General features: G+C 39.9%; 1 long non-coding RNA gene across 1 annotated transcript; it reads right to left on the reverse strand.

Annotated features, from left to right (window-relative positions):
- Positions 1 to 20,166: 20,166 nt before the first annotated feature.
- On the reverse strand, positions 20,167 to 22,076 carry LOC148116863 (uncharacterized). Its single transcript, XR_015733884.1, has 2 exons — positions 21,928 to 22,076; positions 20,167 to 21,145 (listed from the first exon to the last, which is right to left on the reverse strand). It is a non-coding gene; the product is annotated as an uncharacterized LOC148116863 (long non-coding RNA).
- Positions 22,077 to 22,884: the final 808 nt, after the last annotated feature.

A 22,884-nucleotide genomic window follows, 5' to 3' on the forward strand; every position in this document is an offset into this window, starting at 1 on the left:
AAAACTGTACTGCTGAACTACAGCTATTAGAAGAAGGGGGAATATAACAACGGGGGGGGGGAATGAGTATCTATGCAATGTCCTTCTGTTTTGCTTGCATTCATATTTTGGAATGCTTTTTGGTTCATTAAGAAAGTGACCTCAGTATGTGTCTATCTGTGCATGTGGTTGGGTATGTGATATTTGATCACAAAAAGCCAGCGTCCCCCTCAACCAGATTAATGATCCATTAATCACTGTGGAAGATGCAGATCCAAATTTGCCTTCTTTTAGGTGGGCTAAACTTTATAGCTATAAATGAGATGCCTGGAACTGCTTGCATCCAGGGCCCTGTTAATGAGGGAGAAGTTTGCGAAATGAGTAAGTTTGTTGCCGAACTTCTTCAAGACTGTAACCACCAATTTAAATATTCAGAGAGAAACTAAACATGCTTCTAGAATGAGGACATAACCACGAATTAAAAATTCCAGAGGGGTGATGAAGGGAAAGATTCAAAGAGCTTCCTTTCAAAGGTCACTGGATGATGGTATCACTTTCTAGTAGTTCACGAAGTTTGCTGGCTGCCTGTTCCGCTGCATTTTTTTCTCCGCCAAAAGATGTTCTGCCTGATCTGGCCTCCACTTTCTAGGGCTTGCAGGTGGTGTTATCTGTGTTGCTTTGCAAAAATAAAAAAAATCTGTGGGCCTGTCTTGTCCTTCAGATAGGCGGGAGTCTGAAAGAGCATCGTATAATTACTGAAGGACACAGTTTGGCCTGATGCCCAGACCCTGAGGCCCACTGAATCCTCTCAGAATGATAACTTTCTGACAAGATGAAAAAATATATTCCAAGGTAACATTGACAATCCTCACTCCCAAGGTTTTAGCTGTCCAAAAACAATAACTCTAAGGCCCTTGGAAGGGCTTTCAGTGTTCTGATAATCAGAACATGCGTTTATCTGGGATTTGCACCTAACAAAAAATATTTTAGAGCTCTAAGCAGGTTCTGAGCAGGTAGAGAGAAGGATCACTCAATGTTTTTCATCCCTGAGAGAAAGAACCACTTACAGGCAAACAAGAGAAATAATATGAGCCAGGTAGTAAGGTTGAAATAAGGGCAGTTTTTCCTTTATTAATCAGAAACTGCCACTGACCTTAAGTAACGTAGCACAGAAGTCTACATGGTAAAGGTTGCATTTTTAAAAAAACAACCTGTTGACAAGCAGAATCCTATAAAACAGCCTAATTTAGATCAGAATTTGTCCTCTGATCTGATACATGGTCCTACTTATGTAAGACTATACTCAGTGGTGGGTTTCAAATTTTTTTTCTACTGGTTCTGTGGGTGTGGCTTGATGGGCATGACAGGGGAAGGATACTGTAAAATCTCCATTCCTACCCCACTCCAGGAGAAGGTTACTGCAAAATCCCCATTTCCTCCCAATCAGCTGGGACTTGGGAGGCAGAGAATAGATGGGGGCGGGGCCAGTCAGAATTTTTACTACCGGTTCTCCGAACTACTCAAAATTTCCGCTACCGGTTCTCCAGAACTGGTCAGAACCTGCTGAACCCCACCTCTGACTATACTGTATATGCTGTTGAATTAATTCCTACCACCTTTTTTCAGGTTGCTCAGAATATTTTTTAAAGTTTCAAAAGATTTTTATCTCTTTTTTTTTCTTCTTTTAATTTTTTAATTTTTATTTTTTTCATCTTTTTAATTTTTTTTTTATTAGCACATTCCCCATATCCACTCGAGGCATCAACAAAATAATTATTTTTTTTAAAAAAAATTGATATAATGTACATGCAAGATTTCCCTTTTGAAAACACAAAAGACACATGCTTTGAAGTTTTTGTCCTGATTTAAACTGGCTCGCTTACTAGATGTGAGGGTGATCTGGCTACGACATCTGTCACCCCATTGATCGCCAGGGTTGATTCGGCTGATCTGGCTGGCTAGGCGGGTGTCTCCTTCCTCCCTCACCGCTCCATGTATGTCCCCCCCGAAGCTGCGCGCTCAGTGGAAGAGGACGACCATCCCAGATAGAAGGAGTGTACCGATCTTCGGTCAAGGGTATACGATAGCTGCGCTCCCCTGCTAGAACCTCCAAACAAGCTCAAAAGATTTTTATCACTTCATGAATGAAACAGAAAATAATTTCAATGAAGAACAAAGTAAAGAAGTAGATGAAATTTAGCAGAACAGTCCAATAGTTCTAGTGAAATATCTCTGCAAGTATGATGAGAAAGAAATTAAATGAAAATTATTCTTGTTAGAATATCAGCAGATCTATTACACATATTTGCACCTATGGGGAGGTGGGGGGAGAGAATTAGCTCAAACAGCCATTACTGCCATCCCGATGGCGATATGATGTCCAGTATAGTGTAGTGGTTAAGATAAAGGATGGCCATATTCAAGTCCATCCTCAGCTACAAATGTTCATTGGTCATTCTCTTTCAGCCCAATCAGCCTCATAAAGATCTGTTGGTATCCTGACAAGAATAATTTTGTGAGGGAAAATAGGAGGCCGTGCTATCTTTGCAAACTTCAGGTTTGTAAGAAAAGAAATCCAATAAACAAACATCTATGGAGGTTTAAATTAAAGCCCTACCTGGCACAGAGTTAGATTAGTTGCAGGACCTGAGTGTATCTGCCCATCCCACCAGGTTGGATTGAGTAGGCATTTTCCAGATACTTTCCCTGAAATAATAACTGCGATAATTATTATTATTTATTATTTTATTTATTATAATAATGCTGGTATGTTGCTAAGTAGCACTGATCTTAATATCTACACCTAGGTATGATGCTTACATGTCTCTATTGTGTTCCATTTTAACACAATAGTGTTAAAGTTTGATTGCTTTTAAATGACTATCTTTAATTATTAGTCACATTGGAAACTTTTCAAGGTTTAAGAACATAAATACTGTATATGTCTAAGCTAACACTCTGCAACTAGCTCTTTAGTTGTGCTATAGTTCACCCATCTACATCCTGGAATCTATCATAGCTTGTTCTTTCTTGCTATCTTCCCCAAGATGAGGCCACAACTTCTGTAAGATAAGATAAGCAACACTTTTGCTTAGCCTCTCTACTCAATCCCAAAAATTCTCACTGTAAAGAAATGTCATGGTCTGATTTCCCTCAGGACTTGCTTCCCAGAATTATGTGGTTTTCTAGTACTTACTGGATGCTGCACTAATTCTGTCTCAGAGGTCCTGTTTTGCATTGGTTTTTTCTGCCTGAACTTTAGGTTCACATAGGATGTAAATATTTCTGAAATCAGAAGGTAGACTTTCTATTTTAAAATAATGACTAGCAGGAAATGTATATACAGTACATTATATAAAAAAGCACATGCAAAACATAAGAAATGGATGGCAATACCAAAAAGTATCCATTAATAGTATGGAACGTTTCTTGAGGATATCTATGAAAACTATAACTACGTAACTAAAGATATTTGGAAGCAATGTATACAAATACACAATGATTAGCTTTGTCATTATTTTTCTTCCATTCAGTTCAGTGGTGGGTTTCAAAATTTTTTACTCCTGGTTCTGTGGGTGTGGCTTGGTGGCCGTGGCTTGGTGGGCGTGGCAGGGGAAGGATACTGTAAAATCTCCATTCCCTCCCCAATCCAGGGGAATGTTACTGCAAAATCCCCATTTCCTCCCGATCAGCTGGAACTTGGGAGGCAGAGAATAGATGGGAGTGGAGCCAGTCAGAATTTTTACTACTGGTTCTCCGAACTACTCAAAATTTCTGCTACCGGTTCTCCAGAACTGGTCAGAACCTGCTGAAACCCACCTCTGATTCAATTGTGTCAAAATCTTGGAGACAGCCTGGATAAAATCCCTGCAGTTCTCTTGGCACAGTTTTTCAGAAGTGATTTGCCCTTGCCTTCTTCCTAGGGATGAAAGAAAGTGGCTTTATGCCCAAGGTAGGACTAGAACTCACAGTCACCCAGTTTCTAGCCTGATGTCTTAACCACTATACCAAAGTGGCAATTATATTATGGGTCTGTTTATTTCCATTCACTAAGATTCAAAGTCCTAGTGGGCATAATTTCTTTACAATTCTTTACAATTCTTTTTTTTTTAATTTATAACCGACTTAACAACCTCAACTGTCCCAAAGAATTCTAGGAATTGTAGTATGATTACAATGCTAAGAACTATTGTGTAATTCATAAGTGCTTAGAAAGTCACGGACCCTTGAGAAGAAAGAATACTATTTACCAATGCAAATCTGCCAAGAGGCTCTTTAGTCATCTCCAAAATTGGCTCTTTGTCACCTGTATAAGAGACATTACGGTCAATTTATCTTCCAGACCCCATTTCAGGCAAAAAGAATAGGAAGAGTAGTTACATGAGATTTTTAAAAGATCTTTGTAACCAAATATTTAGCACTAATGGTTGAAATATAGCCCAAGGATGTTGAGTGTGCTAGCAGCTTTCTGTCTTGTTTGAGGGACATGCAGCACTGCTTATTTTCTCACCAAACTTTGTGTCACCTAACACGTAGAAGAGCTTTTCTGTACCATGCGTGGAAACAGGTTTTGCTCATATTCTGTAACATTACCTTGATCCTGATCGGTTTGATCCTTCTGTTCATTAGAAATGGCCAGTCAGGTTACTGCTGATATATGAGATCCTACCCCAGTAAAGCATGTGTCTGAACTATGTCATTCTCTTTGACAGATCTTTTTGTTAACAGTTTGTGTCACCTCTTTTCTCATTACATTAAGAGTTGTGAAGGTACCATCTGGGCTGCTGATAAATCTGACAGACTCATTCAACATGGCCTTTTCTCCAAATCTCATTATTCTCTTAAGAAACTATCTAGTTTGGCATATAATGGAACTGAATACCATTCATTTTAAGCTTGATGGTGAATACTGTAGTATGAAAGTCCTTTTGTTAAAAAAAAAAAAGGAACCATTTGACATGTTAAAATTAGCAGGGAATTCACTGGGAAGGCATTAACTTGACTGTTCCACTGAAATCCACAGGCTCTAAATATATTCAAGGTTGGTTGAAGCACAACTTTATTTACCAAACTCTGTGTGTGTGCATGTGTATACATACACATAGGGAGGGAGGGAGCGGGAGAGGGAGAGGGAGAGGGAGAGGGAGAGGGAGAGAGAGAGGGGGGGGAGAATATAAATCAGGGAAAAAATTAAACCATCCAGCACACATCATTTATTGTATATCCCTGAATAAGTATTATTCATATCTGAGGTTTATATTCAAACTTATGTGACTCTATGTTTTTCAAGCCACATCGGATCACCTCAATGGTTTTGCATGTGTTTAAGCAATATAGCAATTGGTTGGTTGGTTGGTTGGTTGGTATGTTGGTTAGTTGGGTTGATAGGTTGGTTGGTTTTCCATGCACACTAGTGTCAGATTGGTAACTGTCCATAGGCAGAATTGCAGTACAAATTAAAACACAAGTAGGCCTTCGCATTCACTTGGATATGTTTGACACATCTCAAGGATCAGCAGGCATAATCAGAAACAGTGACAACACATTTGACAATGGGCCCTTCAAAGGAGCCAAGGCATCAGCCATTGTTCTTTAATGCCAACTGCAGTCACTGCTTTGGTTTGTCTGCCTGAATATTTTGTCTCAAGTTACCATATTTAATATCAAAGCAGCCCTTTCCTATGTGAGACTTCCTTGATGCATTGGCCATGCTCAGTGTGGATTATGGGAATTGTAATCCAATATATCTAGAAGACTATTGAAAGTTGATTTAAAACATCTGGACATAAACCTAAACATGCTTTTTCTTAATTAAGAAAGGATAGCTTTTGGAGTTATACAGCGCAATTTTTCCAGTGAAGGTCATTATTGTGAAAAGTGACTATGACAATGAGAAATAATGCTCTGGGCTTGACCAAAACATACCAGACACTGGCCTCCAGACTGATACCTTTACCTGCTTTGAACGGTTAGTGACAATTTTTATACTTTGCTGGCAAGATATTTTCTAATATATCAACTCCACAAATGATTTTGGGAAAGGAATCCATATCGCTATGACACAAGCATAAGCCTAGAAGAATTCAAAGAAACTGGAGACAAATTTGGTGAAATGATATCCTTTGAGTCATAAAGATTTGGAAGCAACTGAATGCCTGAACAAAAATAGAATATAGCAAAAAATATCTCTATTTAAGATTACAAATATATTTTATATCCAATAATGTGACTTTTCTTCTCTCATATTTTGCTCTTCTGTGTTTTAGTGTGTTTTCTTCATCCATCTTATGTTGTATTGTTTATTTAAATTTAAAATCTTTTTTTAAAAACAGAAATTGCCTTTAGCTTTGTTAGCATCCTGCTAGCCTGCTTCTGACAACTTTCCCCTCAAGAAGTAGATGAGACCTAAAACATGGGCCTTTTTTTAAAAAAATTGTTTGTTTCATTTTGCACAGGCTCAATGTATCTAGACTCCTGAACTCCTCTTCCAAACAGAACATTGGCCATTTCAACTTTTGGAATGCTAACATTAATATTCCATGCAAAGTTTAATGCTGTCCACAAAATGAAGGAAGTTGCTCAGCCCTGCCTTATACAGCTGCTTAAGTTTGATCAGAGACCTGGGTTGTCTATCAGCTTTGCTAAGCCAAGTAGAGCTTTGCGCTTAGATTCCCCACCCCCATCCAAACTAAATATTGTCTATATCACATTGGCTTTTCCGTGGGAAAGTGGCGATGTGATACTTACATTATGCTACCTTGGATTATATCACAAAGGAAGGTTACTTCAGAAAGAACTGGCTCATTGGCATTTTGCTACTTCAGCAAAGGAGCAGTCCAACACGGCTGGAGTGAAAGATTCATGGCACAGTGGGCCTCTCTACTCTGTTCCCCCCATCTTTTGTTTGAAGTAATTAAATCCTTATGAACAAACTGTTCAGATTTATTTTCTTAACTTTTTGTTTGTGCACTCCCCCCCTCTTCCACCCTCCACTTCCCCCCCCCCCCATACAGGCAAAAAGGAAGAAAACACTATTGCATTGTTCTGTGCCACTTTAGAATTCCAGGGCACTCTCTGTGTGTGTAATAATATCCCCCATGGATAGTCTAAAAATAGGTGGGTGAACAGAGTGCTTGTGAATGGATAGGGGTATAAAGCCTTATTAGGACAGCTATTTCTCAGCTATTCAGTGAAGAGGTCTAGCCCAAGCAAACCACCACCAACTTCATCTGCCAGTTTCTATGTAGCTTCCTGCCTCTGTGCCTACAACAGAACTGACACATCTTGCAGTGAGTTTGTCATTCACGTTCATCAGTTCTTGGCAGATCACTCAATTGAAGCCATCCGGAGGTGTACTGATCAGGTGGTTTGGGTGATGTGTTCTTGCTTTTTAAATTTGTGGTGTGGAAGCAGTTGCATAACAAAAGCAGCTCAGTGACGGACCTAAGTAAATAGCACACAAGGTTTTTTTGTTGTTGTTGTTTTTTTCAAAGGAAGTGAGCCTGACATTAATCATAATCTTCTGAGAAGAGTTTCAGAGCCCTGCACTGCTAGCAACATGTGGGTGGGGTCTGAACTTTTTTCATCATCGAAGCTCCAACTTCCTGTTTGCTAAGGTGGTTTGCGTTTTATACTCAGAAGTAAGCGAAGCACTAGAATAGCATGAAGGGTGGTTCCCAAAGTCACTTCTCATACTGAAAAAAAGGAAGAAATGCTTCACTTTCACTGCCTGTGCAAATTAATAACTATTCTTTATTCTTTAATTTAGAGCAAAGGGTGAAACATGCCCAAGCACATGGAGAGAGGCTTTCAGGTTGAGAGAAATAAAACAACTCAGTTCTTCAAATAGTTACCGAGCTTCCTGTCAATGTTCTAAAGAGGCCTCGGGTAATTTTTACATGACAGCTTTCTATCTTTTTTTCTTTTATTTGTACTTGTGCATGCACACGGTAATCAAAAAGCACTACAATGGACTCCTTTCATGCAGAATGGAAAATCTAGAATGATGTCATCATTGTAGTGGGAGAGAAAAAGAGTAGCTGCCACAGGCATATATCCAATGCAGAGGAAAATCCTCTTCAAACTACCCCAAAATCTATTTTCTGAGACTTGAGAACCATTTAGCAGTAAGTGTGAGCTGCTACATTTCTGTATACTTCACCACCACACACCAAATGGAAAATGGTATTTCAATAATAATTGGAATGAATACAGATAGTCCTTCACTTACGACCACAATTGAGCCCAAAATTTCTGTTGCTAAGTCAGTTGTTAAGTGAGTTTTTCCCCATTTCACAACCTTTCTTGCCACAGTTGTTAAGTGAATCACTGCAGTTCTTAAAATAGCAACATGGTTGTTAAGTGAATCTGGCTTCTCCATTGACTTTCAGACCTTCTCAGAAGGTCACCAACAGGTGATCATATGACCTCCTGGACACTGTAACCATCACAAATATGAGCCAGTTGTCAAGTGTCCGATTTCTGATCATGTGACCGTGGAGATACTGCAACAGTTGTAAGTGTGAAAAATGGTCATAAGTCACTTTTTTCAGTGCTGTCGTAACTTTGAATGATCAGTAAGTGAATGGTTGTAAGTGGAGAACTACCTGTAATAATTGCAAATAGTTTTAAAAAAAATTTTTTATTCTAATATTTGTACCCAATAGAATATATTCTAATCTGGGTCAGTCACCAGGACCAGAGGGTTTGTCTTCCAAATTTTCAGACTCGTGCTGGAGCCAGAAGCTAGAGAGAAGTTCCCTGAAGATGGGCTCCAGCACGAGTCCAAAAGCTTGGAAGACAAAACCTCTGGTCCCAGTGACTGACTCAGATTGGATCCTGCAACATTATCCTGGGACCTTCATTCATGAGAATATATTCTGTTCCTGAATAGAAGGATGATCTAAATAAATCCTATGTAGAGAAGAAAGCAGCTCTGGAGAAGGGAAGCATAAGCTTATCTTAACTTGCAAGACTGTAGGGAGAATCTCCTTTACTTGCATTTTAATCTTTGTGTGCCGTTGAGATAACTCCTTTTGAAATTGACCAGGCAATATTCTTTGGTGACACAAGATTCTCTGCCACACCTGATTTGACTGTGTTTGGTTTTGATTGTAAGATTTTAATTTTAAAAAAGAACTGGAAATCCTGCAAAGCAAACCACAGATGGAGATAAGAGGCAGAAGTACAATTTTAAGCACCGAGGCAGTAAATATATCAGAAGTGATGACCACATTCTGTTGAAGCTAACTCACATGTATCATGTGCCATTCTCCTCACTCCCTGTTGCATGAGTAGGGGACCCATAGAGATGCTGTATCCTCAAATTATATGCATTCTGAATGCTCTGGGAAAATGTCCAGAAACTAGAGGATTATTTTGTTCAGGCTCTTTTTGACCTAGGGAATGGAAAAACAGAATAGTTTTTAAAATAACAATACATGTGCCATTCAAACGGACTACCTTTATAACATCTTTATAGCTTTCCACTTTGGTCAGTCAAAAACTAGATTTCAAAAACAACTTTGATGGCATTCTGGAAACAATACTCAAGACTTTGGGGAGCTGCATTTGCTTTAATTTGCAAAAGTCTTTATGGGGCCTACCTAATCCTATACGCATTATTAGAAAATTGAAATGTGTAATGAATAGCCTCATATGATGTTTTAAAGTGCGGCCACTTACCCATCAAAAAGACAGAGTTGAGGGATGGCAAAGGGCCTTTTTTGGAAGCTGGTGGGGCTGCTAATTTGCCTGTTGGTAAATGATTGATGTGTGACTGGTCATAGCCATCACAGCATTACTTTATGAAGAGGCAAGACTGTCTCACTGCAGCCATGTTGAAGCCCATTTAATGCACCCCCTCAAAATTCCAAATGTTAGCATAAACTGATCTGGGACCAAAGCATTTTCAGAGGTTAGAGGACATGATGTGGAATAACCTCACCATTGACTTTTGGAAAATAAATGCTTTGGATAGATTTCACCCATCATGGAGCATTTTTGTGAATGAACAAGCTTCCCTCATGGTTGCCATTTTGTAAAAGCATCCACAAGATGCCTCCCCCCGCCGATTTCAAAGTGTATATTATCTTGGCTTGTGCCCCACAGCATTTTTACAATATTGAGATTACAATCCAGTATAACTACATTCACATATTTTGTTATATTTGGAATACACTGAGCTTTGATTCACAACAGATCATTAGAACTAAGTTGTAGCTGGGCTGTTGGTCCTTAAAGGCAACAAGGTGGCAAAGCAACTTCTAAAATGAAAACAGAGAAATCTGAGAGGAGTTAGAAAGGTTTCATTTCAATTTAAAGTAGCCCTAGGGGAGGTGGAGAACACATGTTTAGTTGCTCAAATGAAACTGGATGGAAATTCGCTAGAGCATACTGTAAAATATGATAACCAGAGAGAGAGGTCAAAGGTGGAATGCACACACCAGAAACATTTAGAGTACAACACTGTGTATGTGAAAAGCTTTGAAAAGTAGACTCTGATTGATGAAGAATGGGGTCAGAAAAGGCAGCATGGCAGCCTATTTAGTCTGTCTGTCATGATTCAATTGAAGTTCACAAAACCTCATGGCATCCATCATTCTATGATACAACTTCCCCTGTTTTATGCGCTGCACCAAGTAATTATTCTGATTAGATTTTCTCTGCTTTCTTATTAGAAAACAAGAGTTGATATGCATATAATGTTATGTTTTTGAAAGCTGAGTAACTGTTTTACTCTGCCTCTCTGCAGTAAATAATTGAGTTATTGTATGATGCCTTGAAAGCTTGTCCAGACAAGGGGCATTTTTTAGCTAACCAGCATTAAGAGGGCTGTTTACATAAGTTTCTCTTAAATGAGAGTGGAGGAGGAGGAGGAGGGTTACTAAGGCAGCCCAGCTGTTTTTTCTCCAGTGGTTCCCATCGCTCAAAGGTCAATTTCCTATTTTTAAAACACCCTCTTTTCATACTGTTAAAAAGATCTTAACTCCTTCGACTCCCTGCTGGAATCCAGATTTCTTATCTCTTATCACAATGTTTATGGTAATTTTCCAGAATCATTCTTCTATTCATGCTCAGACATTAGAACTTCCTGAAACCAGAGCTAAGCAGACTGAGACCCAGACTTACAACTGCCTCCCTAAAGCAGTGTTTCTCAATCTTGGCAAATTTAAGATGTGTGGACTTCAACTCCCACAATTCCCCAGCCAGCTAAATTGATTAGGGAATTCTGGGAGTTGAAATCCACATATCTTAAAATAGCCAAGGTTGAGAAACACTGCCCTAAAGCCTTTTATAGCCCTCAGAACCTTTCCAAAATTTGTCACTGAATGATAGTTGTTGAACATGATGGAAGGAGAAAATGAATTAGATAGGAAGTCATCATAGGAATCACACTGTTTAACTAAAAATGGAATGTTTATATGTTACAAAATAAAAAAAATCTTTTATTAAAAAAAGGAATCATATTTAATTCACTTTTAATTTTTTAATGTCTTTTATTTATATTTGTGTTTTTGTATTCCACCTTTGTTGTTTTTACAGATAAGGTGGCGAACATATCCAATAGAACTTCCTCCTTCTATTTTCCCCACAACAGCCCTGTGAGGAGGTTGGACTGAGACAGAGTGACTGGCCCAAGGTCACCTACCTGGCTTTCATGCTTAATGGTCTCCTGCTTTCTAGCCTGGTAGCTTAACTACCAAACCAGGGGTGAAATCCAACAGGTTCTGACAGGTTCTGGAGAACTGGTAGTGGAAATTTTGAGCATTTCAGAGAACTAGTAGCGGAAATTTTGAGTAGTTCAGAGAACCAGCAAATACCACCTCTGGCTGGCCCCAGAGTAGGCTGGGAATGGAGATTTTGCAGTATCCTTCCCCTGGAGTGGGGTGGGAATGGAGATTTTGCAGTATCTTTCCCCAAGCCACGCCCACCAAGCCACACCACGCCCACCAAGCCACGCCCACAGAACCGGTAGTAAAAAAAAATTGATTTCACCAGTGCACTAAACCAAACTAGAATTCAACATTTCAGTTCATTTGTTTTTCTCTTGCTGTACTATAAAACATTCAAAGGTAAGAAAAGAAACACATCCCTGTTATAGATAAATATTTCATGCTTTGGAGAATAAAACTATTTCTGGGCTGCAAGTGAGGCTATCAGAGCATGATGGGGTGTCCACTGGAGGATCAAAGAAGTCAAGATGGCAGTAGCAGCCACATGATCAAAACCATGCCTCTTTCTTATATGTGTCACCTCCATGGATATCCTAGAATGCTCTCTGTAGGTTTTTAAAACTCCCTGCACACAAAATGCAATATATCCTAAACTGCTAGTTTTACATATGAAAGATATTTAGTGAAAGGTTTACAGCCATGTGCAACTTTGGCCGCCATCTTAGTCTGAAATATAGTCCAAGAATTAAATTTCCCCTCCCTTTGAGTTTGCTTGCCTAGAGACCTTGAGGCAGAGAAGACAGGGTGATGGGAAGATACATAGCTGCATGTCCGGAAACCATAAAACAACTAATTAAGCAGCAGTAATTTATGCTTCTCAATGCACAAGGTAAAAACTGCATTTACTGTGATTAACAGCATGCCAATGTTTCTGAATAGGAGAACTACCAAGGAATTTAAAAATCTGAATGGAAAAACAAGAAACTTATTCTGTTTACTTTTCTTAATTCAGAAAATGTTTTCAACCTCTTGCTGCAAGTCCTGTTCAGAGCCCGAAGTGAGCTTTCTCATCAAAGTAAGAGCCATTATTAGAGAGTCCCATACTTAATGGAAGTTGGAAAGGGAAGGAGTAGGGACTAACAAAACTAATGAGTATTGGAAAAAAACAGAAACCATAAAATGAAATGAAATAATGTAAACACAGGTTTTGGTAGTACCTGTGAGAATTGAATTTCAATGTATGTGTTTCAGTAAAAACCAAAAGAAAATGACTTATGAAATATAATGTTAGATAAGGGGCAAGATAGAGAAGATAGCAGGTAGATTCCATCAATCACTCTCTTTAATAAGAGGTTCCAACTTAAACTTAATTGGCCCATTCAAGTCCAAAGATTTTAATCTGACAGCCTCCCCAGGTAACCCTAACCTGAGTTTAGGGACATGGATGGGAACTATATGACAGAGCTTTTCTGTATGGCCTCCCCTGTTATACATAAGTTATATTTACCACATTTCATTTTCTAAGGCAGAAAAAAACAGTCTAAATTATCATACCGGAGGACAAAATTGATTGTGGGAGCTCATCATAGTTATGCTTGATTTGTTCATTACTATGCTTTCTTTTAGGTTCAATCACATATTGCTGTTATTCAGAATTACTGACTGTGGTGGTTTACAAATCTTGCAAATACTAAATAAACAAATGTGGGACCATACAAGTGTAGGTGGTACTTCGAATGGAAATTTGAATCACCTGTCTGGTTGCCCTAACTAAACAGGGAACAACACAGAGGGAAATGAAGAGCATCAAGGGTGTTGCCTCCCACGTCATCCTGCATCTGTCCTCCAAGCTGTGAAATATGACAGCAACAGGGGCATGGGGTGAAGTGGGAAGGACCAATCAATTGTGAGCTAGCTTGTGCTTGTGGACTTGTGCTGTTGCAAGAGAACGATGATGCCAGTAGCACTCAGATGGGCCCTACAGAGAAGACAAAATGGCATAGAAGTAGGCAAGATGCCAAATACCCCTTCCCCCTTGTAATAGTAGTAATAATAATAAAGTATGTCCACAAGAAGTTACTAAAAAGTATGGCTGTTAGCAGCAGCAGAGGAAACCCTGCAATGTATGACATGATAGCAGTGTTCCAATAACTAAGGGGCTGTCACAAAGAAAAGGATGTCAACTTATTCCCCAAAGCACCTGAAGGGAGGACAAGAAGTCATGAATGGAAACTAATAAAGGAGAAAATTAACCAACCAACTAAGAAAAAATTTCCTGAGAGTTAGAACAATTAATCAGTGGAACGATTTGCCCCCAGAAGTTGGAGGATTTTAAGAAGAGATTGGACATCCATTTGTCTGAAATGGTATAAGGATTCCTACTTGAGTAGGCGGTTGGACTAGAAGACCTCCAAGGTCCCTTCCAACTCTGTTATTCTGTATTCATTGGTGTTGCCGTTATCAACCAACAGTCAGTAGAACTAGCTGAAGAGATGAAGTTCTCTGAGGATTCTGTTCTTTAACACAGGTCTAGTGCTATATCAAAACAGCATTAAACTGCATGTATAAGGAGAAAAAAACCCCCACTAATTGGGCATTATATCAGTAGATGCCACAATGCTTTCTTCTCCTGCACTACAGGACAAAATGGCAGTGGAAGGCACTGCTGAGTGAGCGGAGCTTGCCCCACAGCAGTCTTAAAGTAGACACTGGGAGGTAGGCCGATCCTAGACTCTGACCACCTCATCAACCATATTGTTGAAGGTTCTTTTGCCTGTGGCAAAAGAAAAAAAGCAAAAGCAAAAAGAGTCTGGAGAAGAAGGGAAATACTAACTTGAGACTGCAACAGCTAAAGGTGACTCTTGTGAGCTGGAGATAATAAACTGAGAAGATGTCATAAAATAACTGTTTCCAAGGCAGGGCATGTTCAATCTACGTGAAACTGTGTCCTTTGATGATAGAAACGGGAGACAAATAACAGATCATTTCAAGGCTACAATCTTGTACTTTCCTCCTGTGAAGCAAGAAAGGCCAGTTCCTATAGTTCAACTTGGAAGCAAACTTCTTCGTGAGATGGGCAGCTCTATAAATTAAATGAAAAAATATTTTTGATATATTTGTCAATGATAATGATTTTAGATATTTATTGTTTTGCTGTATGCCACCCAGAATCACTTGCTCATGAGATGGGCACCTCTATAAATGAGACAAATAACTAAAAATAAAATAAATAAAACAGGGGTGAAATCTACTTACTTCCCAACCGGTTAGGAAGTGCACGCGCCACGCAGATCACGTACGCATACAGACTATCTGTGCATGCGCAAACCCTTTGCACATGCGCAGAGAGTAAAAAACACGTTACTTCCTGGTTAAAACCAGAAAGTAATGATGACCGGGCAGGTGGGCAGAGCCTTGCGCCGCCATCGCTACCGGTTCTCCGAACCACTGGCCGCCATCGCTACCGGTTTGTCTGAACTGGTCTGAACCAGGAGCATTTCACCCCTGAAATAAACTGAAGTGCAGTTTATTTATTTTATTTTTAGTTATTTATCTTATTTATAGAGGTGCCCATCTCACACATGAATGACTCTGGGTGGCATACAACAAGAACAATAAATATCTAAAATCATTATCGTTAGCAAATATATCAAAAATATTTATCATTTGACCTTCCTTGCAAGTATTTCTCATGACTGGATGCTCCACAAAAAGGTATCATGGTAAAAATATCCACTGGCTGCCCTCCTGACTGCATGAGCAGCAATCTTCTCCCCCCCCAAACCAAGAGCTGCCATTCATTTCCTGGGTCATGATCAGGGAGCACATCAAGTGCTGATATTTATGACTGTGGCCTACCCAGAGACTGGCAGTAGGCAGAACAAAGGCAGCTTTCGGCTCTCTGCCTTTCATCACCGTTTGATCAAGGCAGCTATAAACCCTCGTGGTTCTTTGACTCCTTTTGATTATTGGAAGCAAGAGTACACAAGGATGTAACAGATCTGGCTAATCCCAGAAGCAGGTGAGAGAGAGCATTGTGCAATCATCGTTGCTCCTCAACAAAAATAAGGAGGTGCCCTTTGTCCCTTGCTCCGCTGAAGCATGTTTGCTTTCCTGTGGTTAAGCCCATTGTGGGCCGGGAGCGTTAGAATTTCAAAGGCAAGAAGCTGGCTTTCTAAAGTGTAAATGAGATGGGCCGAGACTGAGCTTCTCTCTCTGTTTCTCTCTCATTCTCTCTCTCTCTCTTTCTCCCCCTGGATGTGAAATGTTCACAGGGTTAGCCTCATCTGGTATGCCACACATGCTCTGTGACACTGCCAAGCAGCGGGAATCCTCAGGAGGTGCCTGTCTACTGCAGAGAAAAAGATGGATCAACATTTTGTGGAGCTTCCTGGCTCCCGGTGACAAATGCCAGGTTATTTTACAACCTGCAAATTTGGAAAAGAGGCTTGTGAAAACAATAAATATCTCTTAGCAGACTCAAAAGTTACTTTGGTAAAAAAAAATAATAATCCTACAAATCTGTTATGGCACTTTAACCTTCAGTGGCCAGGCTAGTACGTGTCAGTGTTTTTGCTTCTGAGAAAACTTTTTCCACCCCAATGCAAACCTTGGCATAGCTACTCAGAAATAAGTGCTAGGGAGCTCAGTCAAGACTTACTCCAGGTAAATGTGCACATAATTGCTGACAACCTTTTTAATCTAACGCAAAACTGCTTCTCTGTGACCAACATTGTGTTTCATTTTTAATTTTAGAGCCTTTTGGGTCAAATTTGGGGGCTGCATTTTTAAAAACACTTTTTTTAAAAAAAAATTTGAAAAGCAAGGTCTGATTCCTTTGAAAGCTTATGTCAATATTGTGTGGCAAATGATCTTAAAAAGTGATTGACGTAAACTCTATGATGCCAGAAACATAAGGCGAACAAGTGGAAACTGCCCCCCCCACCGCCCCCAATTTCTAGTGAATCACTTTTTAATGCTTCGGTGCTTTCTGGATTGTAAGGCTGAGAATAATGATGTCATAATGGCAGTATTACTGAAGGCAAGCTGCTAAGCTGGAGCCATCTGTGCCATAGTTAATGCCATCATGCATTAGATTTCTCCACACATTTTTTTGAAGTTCTGCCGAACTGTTTCTCCACCACTAGAACTAGACAGCATCCAGCCATTTATCTGATGGATGTCAGTGGCCATGCTTTAGAAGCCATTTTTCACATCTACCTATGTACTTGTGGAGATTAGCAACATTTCATAAGGAATCCTGATTGAGCAGCACATCGCCCTAGGTGTAGGAGCTATATAACTCACAAAACTCCTCCAAAATATCAGCAAGTATAGTTCAGAGGAAGAAGGGGGCAGGGATGTGGGATATTCATTGAACATGTAGAGGGATTTTGCTATTTACTCACTCACCCCATTTGCAGCTGGGACTCAAAGTGTGATCATGAAACACTGCTGTACAGGTAGTCCATGACTTAGAACCGTTCATTTAGTGACCATTCAAAGTTACAACGGTCCTGAAAAAAGGGACTCATGACCATTTTCATATGATTGTTGTAGCCTCCACATCAACGGTGGGTTGCCCCCGGTTTGCACTGGTACTATAGAACCGGTAGTAAAACCGGCAGGAGGCTCCGCCCACCGACCCTGATGTCATCAAAATGCTTCTGTGCATGTGGAGAAGAGCGCGTGCGAGCGAAGCAAGCAAGCATGCATGGCCCTGCTGCGAACCGATAGTAAAGGTAAGTAGAACCCACCCCTGCTCCACATGGTCAAAAACCAGACGCTTGGCTGACTCATATTTATGATGGTTGCAGTGTCCCAGGGTCACATGATCACCTTTTGTGACCTTCTGATGAGCAAAGTCAAAGGAGAAGCTACTTTCACTTAACAACTATTTATTAACTTAACAACTTCAGTGATTCACCGAACAACTGTTGCACGAGGGGTCACAAAAAGGGGCAAAACTCACTTAACGACTGCCTCACTTAGCAACAAAATGTTAGACTCAATTGTGGCCATCAGTCAAGGACTACCTGTACCAACTGCAATGGTTCCCAGGCGGACACCAGCTGCACTACTGCATTGCACCATCTGCAAAGGGTTCCCAGTTTTCAGATGCAATTCCAGGTGCTGGTTGTTGTTGTAAATAGCACGTCAATCCCACAAGATCCCACCTCCATCCTGCTTTCTGGTGGTACCTAGGAAGCTTGGCTTCTCCATCATACCACCTGCCTTATGGAACAACCCCCCCCCACCGAGATTTAGATATATCTGGCACAGACCACCAAGATGACTCCTCCACCCAACATTCACAAACACACTCCCACACAGACACACTTTCCCTTGCTCTCCACCCCCCAACCCCCCAAAACCCTTGCTTCAAGTCATTTAATCAAATCCAATAGTAGTGTCTCTTCTGAAAGCAGAGTGTGTACGAAGACAATGAGAGTGGTTCCTCTCAATGGATATGACCTCATATTCTGATTCAGAAAGTCAAAAGCAAAGGAAAAGAAAGGCTAGCTGTCCTAATTATATAAGAGGATTGTCCAACTTCCCGTATCATCCTTAGCTTGTAAAATTAGTTGGACATCATGATTTCATCTTTCTTTTGTCATTCCAGTTTCAGCTGATGACTGACAAAGAAAGCAGAGGAATGAGGAAGAAAGGTAGAAGTAAAAAAATAAATTTGTTTTGTAGTGGTTTTGGCTTCAGGCCTGGCCACCTGGAATTATATCTCTAAATTATTACTTATTTCTCTTTAGATTCCACCACCACCCCTTTCCCCCACTTAGCAAAAGATATTCATTACAATGAATGAATAGCAGGTTTAGATATTCTCATACTGGTAGGTTGTCCAGGAAGTATAGTATAATACAGAGATCTGATCTCGTGAAGCTTTTAGCTAATACGAATGCTAAATACTAATAAAGGAAAGTATTTACTGGGTAATTCAAACATTGGAGCAGACGTACGTATCAATATTCATACAGTTCAGTTGTGATACTTTAGTGGGAAAGGGTTAAAGAGAATATATTAAAATCTGAATTGTGTGTGTGTGTGTGTGTAAACAAAACAAATTTATATTTTGAAGTTAATTATTAACACTGCAATCCTATTCAGAAGTAGTCAAAATAAGTTCAAAGGTCCTTGTGCCAAGATAAGTATGAAAAAAAATGAAAGCTAATAAAGAAAAGCAAAAACACAGAAGCCATACTTTATAATCATATGGGAGATGTAATAATTTTGTAATGAAAGATAGCTTGGAGTGCCTGATAGATTACTTCCAAACTAGCAACACTTTCCTTGTACATGTTTGGGCTCGCCTTAGGTGTGATTAAGGCCTACTTTTGGTAAACAGTGCTCTTCCAAAGTGAATCATAAGTATTGCAAAACAGTCATTTTACTTTTGTTTATGGAATTTTTTTTTTTGTAACCACATGAGTCTTACAGTGTGGGTCAGGATGAGCCACCCCTAGGGTATAGAAACTACTGTGTGGGTGGGCTGTCAACATTTTAGCCAAGTCTATGCTTAGCTGAGCTGTAGCTTGAGCAATACAGCTTGAAAGTCTTTGTTGAGGTTTGATCTTTTGCAGGAATGCTGTGTTAATGTTATGTTGGTAAAATATGTCATTCTTTCAGAAAAGGAGAACACTTGAATTCCATAATCTGGTTAATTCTTCTTCGATTCCCCCCCTTTTTTTGGGGGGGGGGGCTAATTCCATACCTCCTAAAACAGAAGCTTGTGTGTATCGACTGTGTTGAAATAACACATCTTACATACAGATCATGTTCATACAACATGCAAAAGTGGATTAAGGGGGTGTTAGTGTATCGTGCAAATACCCTAGTCGTAACTGAGTTTGAAAAGGTTACAGTACTTTTAACCTCAAGCAGCCCAAGATTGTTCACTGACAAGAATATCTCAACACAGAACATTAAGCTTCTCTTCCCACTGCTGGCATAGAAATGTATGTTAAGACTGACCCTGCAGAAATGGCTTCTCTAGGGAGGTCTCTGATTATTTTTATTTTAGCTCTTCCCCACTCTGTGGCTAAAGAAGGAGATGAAAGGTTGCAGAAAGCAGTGGGGAGATTCAGCTCTGACTCTAGTCAGACTCCAATAGATTCTTTCCCATTCTTTTTCAGGCAATAATCAGGGAAGGGCAAACCATGTGCCAAACTCTCTTTCTTCCTATGAAGAGCTTCCCAATCCATGTCCTGTTTGGAGCCACAACTGGAGAAACATCTTCAGAGATCATAGTTTAGTAATTGAGGGTGTGCTTTGCATACAAAAGGCTCTGAGATTAATCCTTGGCATCTCCAGATAGGCGTACAAAATATCCCTGTCTGAAAACTTGAAGAAGCCCTGAGGTGAGGTAGGTAATGTGACTTCGTGGAGCCAAAGTCCTAAGCTACACAAGCTTAAACTGTTAATAATCTGTTAACATGGTTTATTGTTCATAAGACCAGCCCTATAGTGTATAAAAATAAGATAAAATAATACACTAATACATATTTATTTATTTTATTATTCATATTTCTATGTCGCCCATTCTCCAAGGACTCTGGGCGGCTTACACCAAAGACAGTATACTAAATAGCATATTGCCCCCAACAATCTGGGTCCTCATTTTACCCACGTCGGAAGGATGGAAGGCTGAGTCAACCTTGAGCCGGTGAGATTTGATCCGCTGATCTGCTGAACTAGCAGTCAGCTGAAGTAGCTGCAGTACTGCACCCTAACCACTGCGCCACCTCGGCTCATAAAAATACACTGGGGTGGTCCAGAGTATGACTTTCATGAACCTGTAGCTGGTCTTCCTGTCTTTTCTGATCCAGTGGAGCATTTTCACTGGTAAGATAAGGAAGGAATTGACCTTCTGCAACTTCTCTTCCTTGGCTTCCATGGTTCCCAGTCCATTTCAGAATCAGGCCCAGCTTCCAGCCTTCTCTCTTAATGCTGTCGGAAAAACAGAGTAATATCCTGTATGCTGCACATTTTGTTGTTGTTGTTTTTAGTCCTACCACACCATAAGATAAAGAAGTTATACTTGCAGAAGCTCCTATATAGGTTTCCACCAGTCACCCCACCTCAAATGACAAAGCATCACTTTCTGAAAAATCTTGGAACTATACTAAAAGCTCCAACGAGAGGATTTTGCTGGCCAAACTGGCAGAAGGGCACAGAAAATCAAAATATTAATGAACACTATCACTTTGATGCTACAGTTTTATAAAACTATTAAAATCAGCAACTTAGCATACAAACACAGTCTTACACAAAAAAGAAATCAAAATGAAGAATTCCTGGAAAGACTGAAAGATTTCACTAGGCACTAACAGGATGTCAAACCCGGTATAATGTAAACTTCGATGGATGAGTCCATAAGCCATGACTCTATTACAGCTTGATGTGTTGATGTCTTGGGTTGCTGTTGATTTCTAATCCACAAAGCCCGAGCAGATTACAACATTCCGGCATTGAAAACACTGTGGGGAAAGAGCTATGTTAGTCTATACCCGTCAAAAATCAGAAGGACTCATTTAAAACAGTAAACAATAAGTAACAAACACAACTAAGACTCTTAATCATCACCTTTAAAGTATATCGGTAGCCATCAACTTATAGCCATTTGTTTTGCAGAACAAAACAAGATACGACTGCTGAAAAAAGTGACTTGCAATTTGTCTTCCACTTATGACCATCGCAATATTCTGTAAACCACCTTGAATCGCTATGGGCGAATAGGCGGCAATATGAATTCAAATAATGATGATGATGATGATGTCCTTGTAGTCATGTGATCAAAATTTGGGCACTTGGCAACTGGCATGTATTTATGACACTTGCAACATCCCTGGTTCATGTGATCCCTATTTGTGACCTTCTCACTCAGCTTCTGAAAAGTAAAGTCAAAGGAGGAAGCCCGATTGACTTAATGACTGCATGATTTACTTAACAATCACAGCAAAAAAAAAAAAAAAAGTCATGAAATTGGGCACAACTCATTTAATTACCATATTGCTTAGTAATAGAAGTTCTGGGCCCAGATGTGGCTGAAAGTCAAGGAGTATCTATGTAACAAAAACATATAAAAGCCAATGTAATCATACATGAAAAAATCCCAATGTAATCTGTGTGCTGAAAATCCCAGTCTAATGCCAACCATGCCTGGGATGGGAGCAGGGACAACTACAGAGTTTAGATGACAGCGACAATATGAATTCTTTTACATACAGCCACAGCCATCATTGTAACTTTTTTGACATACCTCTGTAGATGACCCTGGAGGAAAGGTCTTCTCATAGCAAAATGCCATTTCCTTCTCTTCTGTAATTCCCTGCCAGCTTCTCCAACAGCCTTCCCAGCAGTCATTCTCAGAAAAGTCACCGCAGGTAGAGTATCCCCATAGAAGGACATGTAGGGAAGCTGGTAATTAGTAATCAATCTGCCAGAGAGGAGCGAGCAAACCTGAAATGTCATTTTCTCTCCCGCAAAAGATGGATGTTTTGGCAACAGGCAGAGGAGCCTCTGTTAGGGGATTTTGAAAGAAAAGCCACTGTATTTAAACAATCACAAAATACTGCTTTGTAAATATATCCTTTGGTCTTAGGTAGAAGAATCAAAGAAACAATACCTTTTTTCATGGAGTGAAATCTCATGCTCCCACAGCAAAACAGTGCATTTGCATAAATTCATTTATTTCTATCCTACCTTTATTATTTTAATAAATAACTCAAGACAGTGAACATACCTAATATTCCTTCATCCTCCTATTTTCCCCAAAACAAGAACCCTATGAGACAGTGTTGGCCTAAAAGTGACTGGCCCAAAGTCATCCAGCCAGCTTTCATGATTAAGGTACGACTAGAACTCACAGGCGCCTGGCTTCTAGCCTGGTGCCTTAACCACTACAGTAAACTGGCTCTAAAAAAATTATAAATCAGAAATAATGCTTGGAAAGCATTTGCTGCCGTTTCTCACCCTCTAGTAATCAAGTAACCCCACTCTTTGCTAGATAAAGGTACAATCTGGGTCCTCATTTTACCGACCTTGGAAGAATAGAAGGCTGAATCAATCTGGAACTGGTTAAGATCGAACTGCTGGCAGTCGGCAGGGTTAGCCTGCAATACTGCATTCTAACCACTGCCTAACCAAGGTTCTGTGGTGTAACATTGTCTGTGTAACTTTCTTTGATGACCAAGACACATGTGGGGGTATGGGTCTG

Source organism: Pantherophis guttatus, chromosome 1 (assembly GCF_059756535.1).
Source record: "Pantherophis guttatus breed Tessera chromosome 1, ASM5975653v1, whole genome shotgun sequence".
NCBI classification, from domain to species: Eukaryota; Metazoa; Chordata; class Lepidosauria; order Squamata; family Colubridae; genus Pantherophis; species Pantherophis guttatus.